The sequence below is a fragment of the Phyllobates terribilis genome, unplaced genomic scaffold, assembly GCF_046119375.1.
Source record: "Phyllobates terribilis strain yellow unplaced genomic scaffold, ASM4611937v1 Scaffold_8__6_contigs__length_399053987, whole genome shotgun sequence".
Taxonomy (NCBI): domain Eukaryota; kingdom Metazoa; phylum Chordata; class Amphibia; order Anura; family Dendrobatidae; genus Phyllobates; species Phyllobates terribilis.
The window spans coordinates 173939155-173960956 of record NW_027362768.1 but is presented as its reverse complement, the minus strand read 5'-3'; the positions used below and the strand labels follow the sequence as shown (position 1 = coordinate 173960956).

General features: G+C 43.2%; 1 protein-coding gene across 3 annotated transcripts in view; it reads left to right on the top strand.

The window, feature by feature from the left end:
• TM2D1 (TM2 domain containing 1) overlaps window positions 1-21802 on the top strand; it is a 217128-nt gene that overhangs the window by 122348 nt on the left and 72978 nt on the right. The gene's annotated exons all lie outside the window — the stretch shown is intronic.

The window sequence follows — 21802 nt, the reverse complement described above, 5'->3', positions numbered from 1 at the left end:
CTGTATGGCTGGTATATATACAGTATGGCTGGCATATGTACAGTATGAGTTCTGTATGGCTGGTATATGTACAGTATGGCTGGCATATGTACAGTATGAGTTCTGTATGGCTGGTATATGTACAGTATGAGTTCTGTATGGCTGGTATATGTACTGTATGGCTGGCATATGTACAGTATGAGTTCTGTATGGTTGGTATATGTACTGTATGGCTAGTATATGTACAGTATGGCTGGCATATGTAAAGTATGAGTTCTATATGGCTGGTATATGTACTGTATGGCTGGTATATGTACAGTATGAGTTCTGTATGGCTGGTATATGTACTGTATGGCTGGCATATGTACAGTATGAGTTCTGTATGGCTGGTATAAGTACTGTATGGCTGGTATATGTACAGTATGAGTTCTGTATGGCTGGTATATGTACAGTATGGCTGGTATATGTACAGTATGAGTTCTGTATGGCTGGCATATGTACTGTATGGCTGGTATATGCACAGTATGGCTGATATATGTACTGTACGGTTGCTGTATGGCTGGTATATGTACTGTGTGGCTGGTATATGTACAGTATGAGTTCTGTATGGCTGGTATATGTACAGTATGAGTTCTGTATGACTGGTATATGTACTGTATGGCTGGTATATGTACAGTATGAGTTCTGTATGGCTGGTATATGTACAGTATGAGTTCTGTATGGCTGGTATATGTACAGTATGGCTGGCATTTGTACAGTATGAGTTCTGTATGGCTGGTATATGTACAGTATGGCTGGCATATGTACAGTATGAGTTCTGTATGGCTGGTATATGTACAGTATGAGTTCTGTATGGCTGGTATATGCACTGTATGGCTGATATATGTACTGTACGGTTGCTGTATGGCTGGTATATGTACAGTATGAGTTTTGTATGGCTGGTATATGTACAGTATGAGTTTTGTATGGCTGGTATATGTACAGTATGAGTTCTGTATGGCTGGTATATGTACAGTATGAGTTCTGTATGGCTGGTATATGAAAAGAAGAGAACCACCGAATGATAGGTCCAATCAGGCAAAGGATTATCTAAATCACTTTTATTATGTAAAGGTAACAAGTGGCACTACATGCAAAAGGAAAGCCGCATTGCAGAGTCCAAACACAAACAAAAATCACAGAGTAAAATTTACATGATAAGCTGCATAATACAAAACATGATAGTAATGCAGCAGGTACAAATATTAGACCGTATTTGCTGGGAATCTAGTTAACGTATAGTGAGAATCCTCTGAGAATCCAGGATAGAAAGCAGGTATATGGTCAACCAGTATATGTGAAAGTACTATGTGCACTATAATTATGGCCATATCTATGTCAGATATATCTATACAGGCAGTACCAAAGGGGCAGCATACAGTCAATCAGAAAATGAATAGCGTACCTGTGTCTACAGCAGCTTGTGTGAGTGGCACCCCGCGGCAAACCCCGACGCGCGTTTCGGACAACACGTCCTTCGTCAGGGGGTATGAGTTCTGTATGGCTGGTATATGTACTGTATGGCTGGTATATGTACAGTATGAGTTCTGTATGGCTGGTATATGTACTGTATGGCTGGCATATGTACAGTATGAGTTCTGTATGGCTGGTATAAGTACTGTATGGCTGGTATATGTACAGTATGAGTTCTGTATGGCTGGTATATGTACAGTATGGCTGGCATATGTACAGTATGAGTTCTGTATGGCTGGTATATGTACAGTATGGCTGGTATATGTACAGTATGAGTTCTGTATGGCTGGTATATGTACTGTATGGCTGGTATATGCACAGTATGGCTGATATATGTACTGTACGGTTGCTGTATGGCTGGTATATGTACTGTGTGGCTGGTATATGTACAGTATGAGTTCTGTATGGCTGGTATATGTACAGTATGAGTTCTGTATGGCTGGTATATATACAGTATGGCTGGCATATGTACAGTATGAGTTCTGTATGGCTGGTATATGTACTGTATGGCTGGTATATGTACAGTATGAGTTCTGTATGGCTGGTATATGTACTGTATGGCTGGTATATGCACAGTATGGCTGATATATGTACTGTACGGTTGCTGTATGGCTGGTATATGTACTGTGTGGCTGGTATATGTACAGTATGAGTTCTGTATGGCTGGTATATGTACAGTATGAGTTCTGTATGGCTGGTATATATACAGTATGGCTGGCATATGTACAGTATGAGTTCTGTATGGCTGGTATATGTACTGTATGGCTGGTATATGTACAGTATGAGTTCTGTATGGCTGGTATATGTACCGTATGGCTGGTATATGCACAGTATGGCTGATATATGTACTGTACGGTTGCTGTATGGCTGGTATATGTACTGTGTGGCTGGTATATGTACAGTATGAGTTCTGTATGGCTGGTATATGTACAGTATGAGTTCTGTATGGCTGGTATATATTACAGTATGGCTGGCATATGTACAGTATGAGTTCTGTATGGCTGGTATATGTACTGTATGGCTGGTATATGTACAGTATGAGTTCTGTATGGCTGGTATATGTACTGTATGGCTGGCATATGTGCAGTATGAGTTCTGTATGGCTGGTATATGTACAGTATGAGTTCTGTATGGCTGGTATATGTACGGTATGGCTGGTATATGTACAGTATGAGTTCTGTATGGCTGGTATATGTACAGTATGAGTTCTGTATGGCTGGTATATGTACAGTATGGCTGGCATATGTACAGTATGAGTTCTGTATGGCTGGTATATGTACAGTATGAGTTCTGTATGGCTGGTATATGTACTGTATGGCTGGCATATGTACAGTATGAGTTCTGTATGGCTGGTATATGTACAGTGAGTTCTGTATGGCTGGTATATGTACTGTATGGCTGGTATATGTACAGTATGGCTGGCATATGTACAGTATGAGTTCTGTATGGCTGGTATATGTACTGTATGGCTGGTATATGTACAGTATAGCTGGCATATGTACAGTATGAGTTCTGTATGGCTGGTATATGTACAGTATGAGTTCTGTATGGCTGGTATATGTACTGTATGGCTGGTATATGTACAGTATGGCTGGCATATGTACAGTATGAGTTCTGTATGGCTGGTATATGTACTGTATGGCTGGTATATGTACAGTATAGCTGGCATATGTACAGTATGAGTTCTGTATGGCTGGTATATGTACTGTATGGCTGGCATATGTACAGTATGAGTTCTGTATGGCTGGTATATGTACAGTATGAGTTCTGTATGGCTGGTATATGTACAGTATGGCTGGCATATGTACAGTATGAGTTCTGTATGGCTGGTATATGTACAGTATGAGTTCTGTATGGCTGGTATATGTACTGTATGGCTGGTATATGTACAGTATAGCTGGCATATGTACAGTATGAGTTCTGTATGGCTGGTATATGTACAGTATGAGTTCTGTATGGCTGGTATATGTACTGTATGGCTGGTATATGTACAGTATAGCTGGCATATGTACAGTATGAGTTCTGTATGGCTGGTATATGTACTATATGGCTGGTATATGTACAGTATGGCTGGCATATGTACAGTATGAGTTCTGTATGGCTGGTATATGTACTGTATGGCTGGTATATGTACAGTATGAGTTCTGTATGGCTGGTATATGTACTGTATGGCTGGTATATGTACAGTATGGCTGGCATATGTACAGTATGAGTTCTGTATGGCTGGTATATGTACTGTATGGCTGGTATATGTACAGTATAGCTGGCATATGTACAGTATGAGTTCTGTATGGCTGGTATATGTACTGTATGGCTGGCATATGTACAGTATGAGTTCTGTATGGCTGGTATATGTACTATATGAGTGCTGTGTGTCTGCTGCGTGTTCTGACTTGATGATGTGTTGGAGCTGGAGACATGAGGAGTACGGGGCCGTGGTATCGCCTGCTCTGCTGGTTACAGGCCGGTCCTCTGATCAGTATGTCCTGTGCTCAGACCACAGTCCATTAATGAGGTAACACAAGACATCTAGCAGGTGAATAGCCGCCATCCTCCTGCCGGCTGCATAGACTCCACTGACTTATACTCATGAACTAACAAGCTGCTGAGAGCTGCAGCCATTTACAATTATTTGTGATCCAATCAAGGATATTTCTCCACTAAATTAAAAGCGGCATGAAGATGTTATAGGAGCCGGCTTCGGCTACTGACACCATATTAAACCAGTGTAACAGACACATCGTTTATGAGTCCAGAATACTAGAGCCACTAAAGTGTAGGCTGTAATTAATGGAAATGTCTCCTGCAGGCTGCCGTCACAGAAATCGGCATGTCATAAATCTGTCGGCCGCCTCCTCACATGGTTTGATGGATGTGAACTCTCAGGTTAAATATCTGGCAATCAATAATTCAGGTACCTGCCCGTTCTATTAAATATGTCATGTTTATAAATAGGAGGACAATGCGTTCAAGCCCACGGTACATTTTACTAAAAGGAAAAAACAAACAAAAAAAAAACCAGAGCCCCCCTACCCTAATACATTCCAACTTGTGAAATAAATATGTTAAATTGATCGCTTCCTCTAGATGTCTGGTCTGGAAAAATAATCCCCCCTCCCCGGCTTTGATAATCTAGAAGAAGGCACTAAGACAACATTAGTGGCACAGCCGCTCTGGTCAAAGCCAAGCTTCCTTATCAAGGCCAGACAGACAGTTTTGCAGATGAAATCTTACACAGTATTGAATGAAACCGTGAATTATTTACATAGAGCCCTCAAGGCTTTTGTGCCACAAGACAAGATCACCTCTCCTCGTGAAATCTTAGACTTTTTTCTCGTCTGCCCCTTGAGAGAATCGAACTACAGGCTGTAAAGAAAAAAAAAAAAAAAAAAAAAGAAAAATATTTGAAATACAAAAACATTCAAAAATAGAATTCCTAATCTCTGAGGTTCTAGAATGTTGCAAAATGAATGTATCAAAAATTTGAAACATTGTATCAGTTAGTGGAATGTTTGCCGTCATCATCACATCTCCTTATCATATTATATAGTAGTTCAATAGGGGCCGGCGGTGTGAAGGATGCGGCTGGGAGGAATCTAGACTAATGCTCGTTCTTCTAGCACGGAGCCACAAGGTGACCTTCTGCTAATGAACATGTGAAATAAAGAACCCACTTTTCAATTGATCTAAAAATACCAGCAGTGAGACTGTAAATGGTTTATGGCAGGTCACAGAGAGTTAAAGCAACGCAAGATTTTTATTTTTTTTTTAATGTCGTTGACTTACTACGGGAAGAATGGGAGATGGGGACATGCCGGTATAGGACTGTAAAACCTAATCAGTTGGACACACTGGTGAAGCAGTACGGCTAGAGAGATTACAAGTGAAGTCGGGCATCATGCCAGGACCCCCTCCTCTAATAACGCTGCTGTAAGTGACCAATGCACAAGTGATGGCTTATGAGGATACCTGCACAAGGATATAGCAGAGCTCACTGTATACATATATGCTTCATTATTATACTGCTAAACCAAAAAAATGAGCTGGTATACATGCAAAGAGTAAGAACATGTTCACACTGTGGCCACTTCACAGACAAAACCCAAGAAAATACAAAATGAGTATATATCCTACAGCAAGTAAATAGCAATAGCACATGGAAATAACATAAGATACTTAGCTTATGCTATTTTGATCAAAAAAGCATAAAAGCCATCCCACCACGACAAGGAACCTATCGGGACTTTCCTAATCTGTCTAAGATTAAAACCTTACCTTGTGTCAAACAATATCAATGTGAATAAGGGCAGAGCGGGGCCAGACTGAGACACCCATTTATGGGAAGCTATATAGATGAAATACTTAGCTCAGAAAGGGGGGGCACGCCCCTGTTTCTACAGGGTACAAGAAATTACAGCAAAGCCAAAGAAATGAGCTAAGCATAGCTTCCCATGGATGGGTGTCTCAGTCGGGACCCTGATTAGGACCATCCTGATGGGTGCAACTTGTCGTGGTGGGATGGCTTTTATGCATTTTTTTTATCGAAATAGTGTTAACTGAGTCCCCTATGTTATTTACATGTGCTATTACTATGTACTTACTTTATTGCTGTATGGTATATGCTCATTTTGTTTTTCTTGGGTTTTGTTCATTATAATACTGTTTTCTCTTTGATCCGGGAGATTCAAGAAATGTCCCTGCAGTCATAGGACCTACAATGTCAACCTAGCAGGTGGTGTAAGTAGTTCCTGTGTCAGGTGTGTCTGGAGTCGGCTGCAGAAGGTCACTGCTCTTGGCATTGCAGACGCCTTCTTGATCCTCTCATCTCTTTAGTATGATTATATCCTTCTTCCTTTAGGATCCAGCAGCTACCTCCACCTTCTGCTGCTGATTGACACACCCTTGCTTTGTAGTTAAAAACTCTCAGTTTCTCCAAAGAGGCGCTGGTGATAGTTTTATGTACCTTTGTGCAGGCTTGGAGCACTAGTAGTTGGCTAGTTTCTTCTCTGGTGCCCTTGGAGATTGGCGTTACCTCTCTGGCATATGCTCAAGCTAAGTGTATCCCTTTGTTTGTCTACCTTATTGTATTTAGTTTGTAGTGGGGCCTGACCAATGCTCACCCCTCACCCTCCCTATCTAGTGCAAAGCTCTAGGGTCATACAGGGTTTAGGGTCCTGCTCGGCGATAGGTGTGGAACCTATATAGGGACGATAGGGTAGGCAGGGTGATATTAGATCTGCCTAGGGGTCTTCACTCCCCCTTTCCCTAGTGTTTGGGCTTTCTTCCCCTCTTCCCTTCTTGCTGCACTTAGTCGTTCCCACACCTTGCATGACACCCTGGAATGGGGTGAGATAGTAAAAGAGGGCATGTGGCAGTTTGGTTGAAGTATAGGAGTGATTTACCCATGAAACAGGCACTGTGATTGATTTATTGGTGGGTTGGAAGGGTTGGATCTGCCAAAATATTATCTGACTCTGTTCAGAGGTCCTAGATTTTATGAAAATTAGCAATATTTGTCACAAATGGTTGGGACTAGAGAAACAGCCAAAATGGTCAAGATCAGGATCTCCCTTTACGACTTTACTAAAAAGTCAGGTTGGCCATGTAGTAATATTTTGTAATATGTAAAACCCCAGTCAAAAAAAGGGGTCAGAAGATGGGAAGCCTTTGTGGTGTTCATAATCAGCCTGAGCGGGATTAGAGAGAGGATTTTATTATTCTGTAAGATCCAGCAATGATAATGATATTAGCCAGCAGACCAGTAACAGATTCCATCTGCAGCCGCAGCGTTGTCCCTTACTGTGCAGTGCCCGGCCGCGGACATACTTTATATTCAGTGCTGGAGCCTTAAATACTTTTTACTAAGGCAATTTATTGTCGACATTTTTTATACGCGCTCTGCACAGACAACACTATACCTTTCATGAGATTATAAAAGGGATTTCTCATCCTAAAATGGGACTTTTATGATCCTGACAGCTCATACATAATAATGTCCATAAATAAAGCTCATACGGTTCCCACAACATAACGAGCCGCAGAATGATCTGAAAAGAGAAGACACAGCCTTCCCCCGCTTATCAGTTTTTAGAGTAGAGGATCAGCCATCGCTCATCCAACAAATTCCAGTAATTCAGAGTAAAGTCCACTATGAGAATTTTTTATTTTTGATAATAACCTGACACTTTGCTTTTTATGAAGCTTATTTGTCAGTTTTACTGTTTAGATTGGGACAGAATGAGCAGAGACCTCTCATCATAGAGTATGGTCAGGAGAGTCATCTCATCATTAGAGGGTGGAATTAACAGAGTCATCTCATTATTAGGTGGTGAGTGAGTTAATGACAGCTCATACTCCCATACTCTTAGGCATTGCAGCATACAGAAATCATACCTCCCAACTTTGAAAGATAAAAGAGGGACAGACTGTGGCAATTTTTATTTTACACTAAGCCAGTACCTTAACTTCGTCCGATCTTTTATATGTGCTCATGCAGAAATATTGCTCCTAGTGAAGTCCATTAGTTTTCCCATACAATATGATATCCCTTTCATGGCCTCTACATTGCCCACCACATATAGAATGATGCCTCCACAGTACATTCCTCCACACACAGTATGATGTCCCCACAGCTCCCCACGCACAGTATGGTGCCCCCACATCTCTGCAGACACAATTTAATGCCACTACAGCTCCCCACACAGAGTATGATGCCACCACACGCAGTATGATATTCCCAAAGCTCTCCGTACACAGTATGATGCGCCCATAGAACCTCACACCAAGTTTCATGTCCCCCACACACAGTATGATGTCCCTGAATTCTCCCACACAGTATGATGTCCCCTTATCTCTCCACACTCAGTATGACTCCACAGCTCTGTACACACAGTATGATTCCCCCACAACTCCCCTCACATAGTATGATACCCCCATAGTATGATGTCTTCACATTCCCCCACTCAGTATGATACCCTACAGTCTCTCACACAACACAGTATGGTGCCCCCACAGCTCCCCACAAACAGTATCATTCCCAAATTCCCAACTGTGCACCATACAATATTAATGACCTCACAGTAAATTCCTCCAAATACTATAGTACATACAGCATGATACTCCAACATCATCCTCACACAGTATGATGCCCCCACAAAGTATCATCCCCCAAACACAGTATGCTTTCCCACATCCCTCCTCACAGTATGTCCCCACAATATCCCACACACACAGTGTAACATCCCTGGTGGCGTGCTGGCATGGCTTACTACCTCCCACCATGCAAGACCGCCATCTTACCTATCAATCCAGGCTGCACACTTTGCTCCAGTACCTGCTGCGTCTCTTGTCTGATTGCCTAGGGCGGCTCCGCGGCTACTGCCTGATTCTTATAGTTACTGTGTGCGCACTCCTAATGCCTCCCCAGCCTATTGCTGTGAGTCACTGGATACTTAAACCCCCTCCACCCAGTAGGGGGTGCCTGAGCAACACTTTCATTCAGTGTGTTCTGTGCAACTGAGTTGCCAGGTCCTGTCCTGTATCTTGTCTGTTTCCGCCCCTGGGGGCCGTATACCCAGGCCTGTTACCTGTATCTGTGACTTCTAGCCTGTCTCCGCCACCCTGGGGGCTGAGTTCCCAGGCTCGTTCCTGCATCTTATTCCTGGTTCAGTTCCTGTCTGAACTGTGTCCTAGCCCGTTACCTGTTTCTCTCTATGTCCGAACCTTCCCTTTTCCTGCAGTGTCTGAACGTGCACCAAACTCCAACTCATTGTCTCTGAACTTCTGTTTGTGACTTTTGTGTACACTCGCTACTTCATTGTAAGTACCTTGTGTGTATCTGGTTCTGCTTGTTCACCGCACCTGCGGTTTTGCTCTGCCCTGCTTGTTCACCGCACCTGCGGTTTCACTCTGCTCTGCTTGTACACCGCACCTGTGGTTTCGCTCTGCTCTGCTTGTTCACCGCACCTGCGGTTTCGCTCTGCTCAGCTTGTTCACCGTACCTGCGGTTTCGCTCTGCTCAGCTTGTTCACCGCACCTGCGGATTTTGCTCTGCTCTGCTTGTTTACCGCACCTGCGGGTTTTGCTCTGCTCTGCTTGTTTACCCCACCTGTGGGTTTTGCTCTGCTCTGCTTGTTTACCCCACCTGCGGCCTTTGCTCTGCTCTGCTTGTCTACCGCATCTGCGGGTTTTGCTCTACTCTGCTTGTCTACCGCATCTGCGGGTTTTGCTCTGCTCTGCTTGTCTACCGCATCTGTGGGTTTTGCTCTGCTTGTCTACTGCATCTGCGGGTTTTGCTCTGCTCTGCTTGTCTACCGCACCTGTGGGTTTTGCTGTGCTCTGCTTGTCTACCGCACTTGTTGGTTTTGCTCTGCACTGCTTGTCTACCGCACCTGCGGGTTTTGCTCTGCTCTGCTTGTCTACCGCACCTGCGGGTTTTGCTCTGCTCTGCTTGTGTACCGCACCTGCGGGTTTTGCTCTGCTCTGCTTGTCTACCGCACCTGCGGGTTTTGCTCTGCTCTGCTTGTCTACCGCACCTGCGGGTTTTGCTCTGCTCTGCTTGTCTACCGCATCTGCCGGTTTTGCTCTGCTCTGCTTGTCTACCGCATCTGCGGGTTTTGCTCTGCTCTGCTTGTCTACCGCACCTGCGGCTCCGTTCCTGTGTCCCAGTCTGTACTGGTCCCTATCCTGCCTGCGTTCCTACCTGCTAGTACCCGCCTGTCTGCATGCCAGCCGTGCCTGCCAGTGCCCATCTGTCTGCAGGCCAGCCGTGCCTGCCAGTGCCCACCTGTCTGCATACCAGCCCTGCCTGCCAATACCCACCTGTCTGCATACCAGCCGTGCCTGCCAGTACCCACCTGTCTGTATACCAGCCTAACCTGCCTGTTCCTGCATTCCCCAGTGTGGGTCAACAGCTGTGACCGGGGTCTGACCTGGAGTAGCACCTGGTCCCTCTGCTCGGTTCCTCCCTGGTTCACGGAGTCAACTGAGCCGCCGTGTGACCTTGGTCGGACAGAGTTGATACTTAGTTACGCCCCTCCAGGCACTCCTCGGTTCATGGTTTAGTGGGATCACTAATCACGCTCACGCCAGTCAGTCCGGGCGTGTGCGTAACACACAGAATAATGCCACAACTTAACACCACATACAGTATGATGCCCCCATACTCACTGTGATGTCTTTACAGCCCCCGCTTGGTATGATGCCCCACAGTCCTCCACACAATACAGTACGATGCCCCCACAGCTCCTCAAACAGTATGTTGCCCCCACAGCAACCCGCTCACAGTATGTTTTCACAGACAAGCGCACGTAATGAAGCCCCACAGTTTCCATACAATTTAATTCCCCCTCACACAGTATTATGTCCCTACAGCACACCACATAGTATGATGCCCCAACAACCCCCCAATACACACAATATGATTCCCCCACACATAGTATGAAGTCCCCACAGCCTCCAGACCGTATGATTACTCCACAGCCCTGATAACGATTTATGCTCCAGTCCCACAGTTTGATGTCCCCACATCCACGCACACACAGTATGATGTCCTCACATTCACCCACACACAGTATGATGCCCCACAGTATGATGTTCCACACACAGTGTGATGCCCCTACATCCACCCAAAGTTTTATACCCCACAGCTCTCACACACAGTATGATGCCCCAAAAGCCCCCACATACACAGCATGATGTCCCCACACAGTATAATTCTCTCACAGCTCCCCACACACCATGATGCTCCCATGGCCCTCTACACATTATGGTACCACCACAGCGCTCCCACATATTATGTTGTTCCGCAGCCCCCCCCCACACACACACACACAGTGTACCTCCCATGCAGTATAATACTCTCACAATATGATGCCCCAAAAATGTACACACACAGCTCTGCTACAACAGACATACAGTGAGAAATAAGTATTTGACCCCCTACAAACCATTATGAGTTCTGGCTCCTACAGACCAGTTAGACGCTCCTAATCAACTCGTTACCTGCATTAAAGACAGCTGTCTTACATAGTCACCTGTATAAAAGACTCCTGTCCACAGACTCAATTAGTCAGTCAGACTCTAACCTCTACAACATGGGCAAGACCAAAGAGCTTTCTAAAGATGTCAGGGACAAGATCATAGACCTGCGTAAAGCTGGAATGCGCTAAAACCATAAAAAGACGCTGGGTGAGAAGGAGACAACTGTTGGTGCAATAGTAAGAAAATGGAAGAAATACAAAATAACTCAGTCGACATCGATCTGGGGCACCATGCAAAATCTCACCTCGTTGGGTATCCTTGATCATGAGGAAGGTGAGATATAATAATAATAATAATCTTTATTTTTATATAGCGCTAACATATTCCGCAGCGCTTTACATACATTATCGTCGCTGTCCCCATCGGGGCTCACAATCTAGATTCCCTATCAGTATGTCTTTGGAGATCAGGCTAAAACTACACGGGGGGAACTTGTTAATGATCTCAAGGCAGCTGGGACCACAGTCACCAAGAAAACCTTTGGTAACACATTACGCCTTAAAGGTTTAAAATCCTGCAGTGCCCGCAAGGTCCCCCTGCTCAAGAAGGCACATGTGCAGGCCCGTCTGAAGCTTGTCAGTGAACACCTGGATGATTCTGTGAGTTATTGGGAGAAGGTCCTGTGGTTAGATGAGACAAAAATTGAGCTCTTTGGCATTAACTCTACTCGCCTTGTTTGGAGGAAGAAGAAGGATGAGTACAACCCTAAGAACATCGTCCCAACCGTAAAGCATGGTGGGGGCAACATTATACTTTGGGGGTGCTTTCCTGCAAAGGGGACATGACGACTGCACCGTACTGAAGGGAAGATGGATGGGGTCATGTATCGCGAGATTTTGGCCAACAACCTCCTTCCCTCAGTAAGAGCATTGAAGATGGGTCGTGGCTGGGTCTTCCAGCAAGACAATGACCCAAAACATACAGCCAAGGCAACAAAGGAGTGGCTCTAAAAGAAGCACAGTAAGGTCATGGAGTGGCCTAGCCAGTCTCCAGACCTTAATCCCATAGAAAACTTATGGAGGGAGTTGAAGCTCCGAGTTGCCAAGTGACAGCCTCAAAATCTTAATGATTTAGAGATGATCTGCAAAGAGGAGTGGACCAAAATTCCTCCTGACATGTGCACAACCCTCATCATCAACTACAAACAACGTCTGACTGCTGTGCTTGCCAACAAGGGTTTTGCCACCAAGTATTAAGTGTTGTTTGTCAGAGGGATCAAATACTTATTTCTCACTGCAAAATGCAAATAAATGTATCTAATTTATACAATGTGATTTTCTTGATTTTTTGGGGGGGGGATATTCTATCTCTCAATGTTAAAATTAACCCACCCTTAAAATTATAGACTGTTCATGTCTTTGTCAGTGGGCAGACTTACAAAAACAGCAGGGGATCAAATAATTATTTTCTTCACTGTATACCTACCATGCCTTTGTCCTGCTCCTTGTCCTCAGTCTAGTCATGTGACCTGAGAATGTCACAAAACCGAAAGGTCCTTGCATGACCTCCGATCTTTACATAGAGGGCAGTTCCAACTTCAGCTGGTGACCAATCGAAGCCATCCCCCCTTTGTTAAGGAGGCAGGTTTTAGCAATAATTTGCCCTACTTCCCACTAAGTAGAGGGGAGAGGATCCTGCTGCAGCCAGTTGTCCTACAGCTGTATGCAATACAGTAAGGAGGAGGGATATGGCTGAGCTCCTGATACTCAGAGATTTCTTTATACAGTGATCTTTTTTTTTTCATTATAAGCCAGAGTAAGATTAAAAAAAACATGGAGTCATTGCTAATTATGTGAATTATTTTTAATTGTTCCTATATTAATTTTCAAAGTTCTACTACTAATCTGTTAGTCTAGTGCAGAACATTGTGGTAGATGATTGCTACAAAGTTTCTATACTGTAAAGTAACATGACAGAGAGGAGATAACTGCTTACTCCACCCAAACTCAATCAATAGGAATGTGCAGCTTTGTATGTAGAGAACAAATGTAAGATTTGTGGTACCCCAAACTCTACTGCTATGGGGGGGCTGTACTGAGAAGGGGCCTGGCATCTACATGCTCACCTCAATTCCCTCCACACAGCGGAACACATAGATTATATATTTTGACAGCGTCCATTGTGTTAAATTCTAGCTATAGACGCCAATATTTAGTGTTCTCCTACTGGTGACTGCAGACAGCAAGAACTTAACAATATTGATTGTGCAAAGTTCTATAGTTGAAAAATGCAACTCCAGCGTTCCTACGTGCAGGCAAACAGGACAAGCAGAGCGGACTACTACAGAATGTACATTTGTGCAGAAAAAAATCAGTATAAACTGTAATTTACTGCTGTAAATCCCTTCTTGCTCTACATTTGAGTCCAGTAGGTGGTCCTACTCTGTGACTGACAGCTTGAGTCCAGTGGGTGGTCCTACTCTGTGACTGACAGCTTGAGTCCAGTAGGTGGTCCTACTCTGTGACTGACAGCTTGAGTCCAGTGGGTGGTCCTACTCTGTGACTGACAGCTTGTGTCCAGTGGGTGGTCCTACTCTGTGACCGACAGCTTGAGTCCAGTGGGTGGTCCTACAGTGACTGACAGCTTGAGTCCAGTAAGTGGTCCTACTCTGTGACTGACAGCTTGAGTCCAGTGGGTGGTCCTACTCTGTGACTGACAGCTTGAGTCTAGTGGGTGGTCCTACTCTGTAAATGACAGCCACCTCTGGAAGCATGTTTACACAGTGAAAGCTGTAGGACCGCCTCCTGGACTCTTCATTTATTGACATAGATCTGCTTTGGGCTTTAAAGTTTTAATGAAACTTTTTCTGCAAAACTATATACTAATTTGCTGAGCTTCTACTGACCTAATATGTACATCCCTCTTTTCCATATTACTTTTAAGTAGCCACATGTCATTGATGACTGAAGAAAATGTAGGTGACCACCCTCACAGTGTGCGGTCCTGGTAGCCATATTGGTTGTAATCCATAGGTTTCTTTAAATTTACATTTTAACATTTTTTGAAAAATGTAGTTTTTATATGTAGAAAATGCTTTTTAAGAGTTAATAGACCGTAAAATATGACTACAGGGTAAAAAAAAAGGCAAATTTTGCTTTTGACTGGACAACCCCTTTAAATTTATAGGAAGAAACTTGAAAAGTCACATCAGCGGAGGGCAAATATAAAAACCATTATTAGGTGCCATTTAATAAAGGTGAGACATGTCTTAAAATAATCCTGACACAGTTTAATAAAGGCCAGTCTCCCGGAGCAGACAATGCTTCCCATGAGTTACTGATCCGCGCTCAGCCTCAGAAAGCCTACAGGCCACCGCATGACTTACTATGGAATAAATCTCCGACACAAATTTATTGCCACAATCTATCAGCTCATTCTGCTGAACGGCCAAGTAGTTAATTCTAAAATGAAGTGCTGCTATTTTCATTAATACCCAAGTGCTAACTACCCATCAAAACCCTCAACAATTAATACCATGCACCGGACACCTGCAGCCGATAAATACTGCAGTTTTGGCTCATGGTTGGCAGGTAAAATACATTAGGCTTTCCTATTCCTTTCATAATGTTTGCCCACTTTGATTGCCGCCATATTGTAAAAATGTACATAAAAAATAGAGAAGATTAAAATGTTTGGGAAATATATCTTTAGTGCTTATAAGGCTCGAATTCATCTGCGTAAATAAAATCGTTCCGATGTTGTCCCTGAAAAGTAGGACGAGTGTCATGCGAATACAATTCGATTTTTCTAAAGTACCATCTGTATGACATGCATATGCAATGCGTTTTTAACATCAGCTTTTACATACAGTAATTCTCAGTCATTTCACGCTAGTTTTCTAACTAATAAAACAATCTTACAGACAGATATAGATAAGATGGAAAAATATGTCAGTGAGATATATAATCAGTGCTTTGCGTGTGTAGTTTTCTGTACTTGTATTAAGCTAATAAAAGAAAAAAATTGTGTGGGGTCCCCCTTATTTTTTATTAACCAGCTGAGGGAAAGCAGATAGCAAAGAGCTGGTCTTAATAGTCTGGGAAGGGGGAAATAAATATGGAGCTTCCCAGTGTATTAATATCAGCTCTCAGCTCTCTGCGTAGCCTTTACTGGTTATTAAAAAGGAAGGATCCAAAAAAAATCACATGGGATCACCCCTATTTTTAATAACCAGCAAAGGCTAAGCAGACAGCTGCGGGCTGATATTAATAGGCTGGGAAGGGGCCATGGATATTGTCCCCCTCTCAGACTAATAACACCAGCCCTCAGCTGCCCCAGAGCAAAGTCCTTTATTTGAATAAAACACTACCCAACCCTCTTTTACCCATTTATTACCTTTTAAACATCAAATATTCCAAAGGGGTCTGCAATAAATCCAACAGACATCCCACGATGATCCCCCAACTCTGCTACATCCGGATGGTGTGTTGAGTGGTGACAGAAGTCATGCGACCACTCTGTATGCCAGCCGGAACACACTGAAAGTAGCGCGAGAACATGACTGCAGTTTATAGCCGATGAATTCTGGTCACCTTAGTGACATCAGCGCTCGCAGCGTGATATATTTCTCATGCTGCTAGTGCCGACGTCAGTAAGGTGACCGGAGTTCATCGGCTATGAACTCAGGTCACCTTAGTGGCATCAACTCTCGTCACTGCACTGCATTCTGAGTGGTTACGTGACTCATGTTGCTGCTGAACACATCATCCGGATGTAGCAGAGTTGGGGATCAATGTGGGTTGGATTTACGGCAGAACCCTTTGGAATATTTGATGTTTTAAAGGTAATAAATGGGTAAAAGAGGGTCAGGGAGTGTTTTGTTAGAATAAAGGACTTTGCTCTGTGTTTTTTCTTTAAACTTACGGGGTTAGTAATGGGGGTGTCTTATAAACGCCTCTCCATTACTAACCCCTGGGCTTGATGTCAGCTGACATTACAAAGCTGACATCAACCCCTAAACAATTACCCCACTTGTCAATGCACAAGGGCAAGAAGAGCTAACTGCCGGAATTGGCCATTTCTGGGGCGGATGAGATCTGGTGTTATTAGTCTGGGAGGGGGCCAATATCCATGGCCCTTACCCAGTCTATTAATATCAGCCCGCAGCTGTCTGCCTAGCATTTTCTGGTTATTAAAAATAGGGGCATCCCCAGCTGGTTAATAAAAATAAGAGGAACCCCACACCATTGTTTTCTCTTATTTAATTATTACCTAAATACATGTACAGCAAGCTACACACGCACTGCACTAAATATATATCTCACTGACATATTTCTATATCTATTCTATCTATATATCTATTCTATCCTGAAGGTTCACGATGTAAATTTACTGTACTCGGCTGATGAAATGTCAGGTTTCCTAAGAGATGGGTAAGTAAAAATGATGCAAAAAATGGTCCTTGTGCCGTGGAATTATTTTCCTCGCACCCATTGACTTGCATCGCAGAGTCTTGTCCAATATACGCAGCCACTCCCAGCATGCTGAGATTTTATTCTCAGTCCGATCCGAGCTGAGAAAAAACAAATTGCAGATGAGCACAGAATCATTCAATAACATTAGTCAGAGTGCAATCAGATTTAAACACAGATGAGTATGAGCCCTAAGAAGTATTCTCACCCACTCATCATCTTATATTTTGTGATTTTACTGAATCAAGTAGATACAATTAGGATGTTTATACATTGTTCAATAGAGGACGAGAACAACTAAGCACCAATGAATCTGTGCAAAAATTATTGTAAGTTACTTTGTTATTTTATGACATGCTTATCCTAAATTATAGCTTGCATTATATTTCAGAGCTGCACTCACTATTCCCCAAATAGAGCCAATGTGTATAATGTGTACATACATTACTGATCCTGTACTGATCCTGAGTTACATCCTGTATTATACTCCAGAGCTGCACTCACTATTCTACTGGTGCAGTCACTGTGTACATACATTACATTACTGATCCTGAGTTACATCCTGTATTATACTCCAGAGCTGCACTCACTACTCTGCTGGTGCAGTCATTGTGTACATACATTACATTACTGCTCCTGTACTGATCCTGAGTTACATCCTGTATTATACTCCAGAGCTGCACTCACTATTCTGCTGGTGCAGTCACTGTGTACATACATTACATTACTTATCCTGTACTGATCCTGAGTTACATCCTGTATTATACTTCAGAGCTGCACTCACTACTCTGCTGGTGCAGTCAATGTGTACATGCATTACATTACTTATCCTGTACTGATCCTGAGTTACATCCTGTATTATACTCCAGAGCTGCACTCACTATTCTGCTGGTGCAGTCACTGTGTACATACATTACAGTACTGATCCTGTACTGATCCTGAGTAACATCCTGTATTATACTCCAGAGCTGCGCTCACTATTCTCCTGGTGCAGTCACTGTGTACATACATTACATTACTGATCCTGAGTTACATCCTGTATTATACTCCAGAGCTGCACTCACTATTCTGCTGGTGTAGTCACTGTGTACATACATTACATTACTTATCCTGTACTGATCCTGAGTTACATCCTGTATTATACTCCAGAGCTGCACTCACTATTCTGCTGGTGCAGTCACTGTGTACATACATTACATTACTGATCCTGAGTTACATCCTGTATTATACTCCAGAGCTGCACTCACTATTCTGCTGGTGCAGTCACTGTGTACATACATTACATTACTGATCCTGTACTGATCCTGAGTTACATCCTGTATTATACTCCAGAGCTGCACTCACTATTCTGCTGGTGCAGTCACTGTGTACATACATTACATTACTGATCCTGAGTTACATCCTGTATTATACTCCAGAGCTGCACTCACTATTCTGCTGGTGCAGTCACTGTGTACATACAATTACATTACTGATCCTGTACTGATCCTGAGTTACATCCTGTATTATACTCCAGAGCTGCACTCACTATTCTGATGAGACACTGGAGATCTGTTTGTTTGTTCTGCTGAGATATGTTGTGTCCTCATGGATGTGTTGAGACTTTTTTCTTTGCGGGTAACTCCATAGAACATTCAGTACTATTGCATTTTTATTGATTGCCATTAATGGCTCTTTCTATCGTACAATGGAGCGCTGCCATCTTGACTATAACACTTTCCTGTAAAGCCCCAGATCGGTGGAGGTGCCAGGACTTTGGTTCAGTGGATAGTTTTCATTATCAATATAGGAACACAATGACATTGACCCTTACAACCCAGGAACCATCTATTCAGTATCCAACTCCTTATGCCGCGCGTGCGATGACAACTCTCCTTACCTTATTTCTGGTACATAATGAACTCTGCAAAGGAATTGCACCAATCCTCAGAGTCTGATCAAATTGAAAAAAGTTTTCCAGTGTCTTCTTGTGTCCAGTTTGAATAATTGGAAAGAAATCTTAGAGGGGTATTGTGATGGCATACAACTATTATATGCCATTACTTTCCCAATGATGAAGTCTGAGTGCTCAGACCCTCAGAAAAACGATAATGTATCAGTAAACCAGTAAGGCTATGTGCCCACGTTGCATTTATGAAGCAGAAAATTTCTGCTTCATTTCTGCAAGTCCTCTCCCGGAAAAACGCATGCGGAATTCCGCACGCGTTTATCGCGCATTTTTCACGCGTTTATCACGCGTTTTCCACATGCGGAATTGCCTTGCGTTTTTTATGCATTGGACAAAGGCAATTCCGCTTGCGGAAACGCAAAATTAAATGACATGCTGCGGATTTTTGAACGCGCCATAAACGCTGCGGAAAAATCCGCAGCATGTGCATAGAACTTGCGGAATCCCATTGGGGACCATGGGGTGCGGATATACATGCGTTTTTCAAGCGTTTACGCTGCGGAAATTCCGCAGCATATACGCTTGAAAAATGCTACGTGGGCACACAGCCTAAATGTGGCAATGCTGGAGTTGTCTGCAGTCATTGCTTGGCTTTGGACTCGCGCTGCTACAGTCTGCAGAATTTTCATTCTCAGGATCCAAACAATCAGCCGCCCAACTTACAGGACTGCTGAGTATTATAGTGATATGCTGCAGAAAGCCACAGTGAGAAAAATGGAGGAAACAATGGATTCTTATGAAGAACTGCTCCATGTCTTTCTGCTCTGCTTCTACAAATTAAAGGGGTTGTCCGGTCTAAACCGATAAGTCTGCAGTCACTCTGTGTGACTTCAGACTTATGAATCTCCACTGTGTGTCGCGGGGATTCGCTGGTTTCTGACCCGGGACCGGAGGCTATGTATGAATTATACATCCCACGGCCAGGGCCCATTTAATGGGCAAGGCTTTGCTCTCTATACACTTGTATTGAGCAAGGCCGCGCCCCGTCTAGTGACACAGGTGTGACAGACTAGAGTACATGTCCTCGCTCCATACAAGTGTATAGAGAGTGAGTCCGCGCCCACCGGGCAGAAGTATGTATACCTCTTACATACCCTCAGAAACCGGTGAATCCCCGCGATGCACAGTTTGTGCGCTGGGGGGGGGGGGGGATTCATAAGTCTGCAGTCACACAGACTTGTCGGTTTAGACCAGACAATCCCTTTAATTTGTAGAAGCGAAACAAAAGACATGGAGGAATTCTCCTTCATAAGAATCCATTGTTTCCACCATTTTTCTCACTGTGGTTTCCTGCAGCATATCACTATAGTACTTAGCAGTCTTGTCACAGAGTGACTGCAGACTTATCGATCGGGACCGGACAACCCCTTTAAGGCTACCAATACCATTGCCATTGACCATGTCTCTTCCCAATAAATGACATTTTCAAACCCCCATAAAGAAGAGAAACAGAATTGTGGTGTGGATATGCCATTAGTGTCAAATCAGTGTGTCGAGAATTCGGGTCTGACCTCAGCTGTTTAAATAAATGGTGAGAGCGGCCCCCACTCATGGTCACCTCTCCGTTCATTCGTTGCTTGGATGCCCAGACCGCTGGCCGCGTCACCGTGTGAGCAGAGGTTGGATGATCTGGACATAGACGCTGGACTGACAATCTTTTTGGATATAGCACAATTTTCCCCTCTTGATAAGTACATGCTTGGTGCATATTTCTATAGATACATTTTTCTTCATTCGATTTCCACTAAAAAATATTTTTATAAATTCCCTTCCACCAATATAATCATTTCCACCCATTGGGTGCATGCCTAATATTATTGTGAAGCCAAAAACCAGATTTCATTAGGAAACCTTGCTCTAAACCTTTTTTTTTTTGTTTGCAATTAATTGTAGTCATTCACAGAAATCTTTAATATTTCCACATTTTTATAAAAAAAAAACAAAAAAAAAAAAACAAACTCCAGGACGAGGCGTTAGCATTAGCAATTTTTTTTATTTTCCTTTTTTTGTTGCATAGGAAATGCAGTATTCGTTTCCAGTAATTGTATTGTAATGTAAGAGTTGGTTGCACTAATGGCTGAGTACAAGAGTTAACTAATCCACACACCAGCTCAAAAAAAAAAAAAAAAACAAACCTGCAGAGATTTAGTCGGATAACAATTCATACCCACAGTGATTCTCAACCAATTACATTTTTTTTTTTTTTTTTTTCACAGAACACAGTAAAAAATAAACTGATAACAAGCATGAGTAAATACATGGTAGGAGAGGCACGGAGAGCCTGATTCATAAAACAAGTGACTGTATTAACGCAGGCACACAAGGATTTCCTTGAAGATCATAAAAACACCCATTATGGGGCGATTAATTAAACAGAAAGATAAGGGTTTAACATGGTCAAGAGCCAGCTTGGCTGCAGCGCGCGGTATTCAATGAAGAGCCCGGGATTGTGAGAAATGAAGAGATAAAATAAATGGGGGACAGGAGATTCCCACGGCCACCAAATAGATCCCACCTAGTCATGCAAACAAAGACCCAATTCCTAACGCAATCCCAAGCTTGTAAGGATGCCCGTCTTCACCTGCTGTCTGCACCCTTGACTTATGCCAACAATGTATGGTTGTGTGATTTTGTAAAGAATGGGGGACAAAGAACCCATTCAACGGACTATATGTCCCAGAGTGCACACAGCTTGAAGGGTTGGTGCGACACATGGTGCGATGTGCCGAGCCTCTATTGCATCGTGAGATTAAGGGCTTATTATTATTGTTATTATTATTACTACACCGTGCATAAATATCAAATATAAAATCGGGATCTGGGTTGCATTAGATAAAAGCCGAACTGCACCCTACAAAGGCCTGGCATGAGACCTTTAGCTAAAATGCACAGATATTGTCCTCAAAAATGT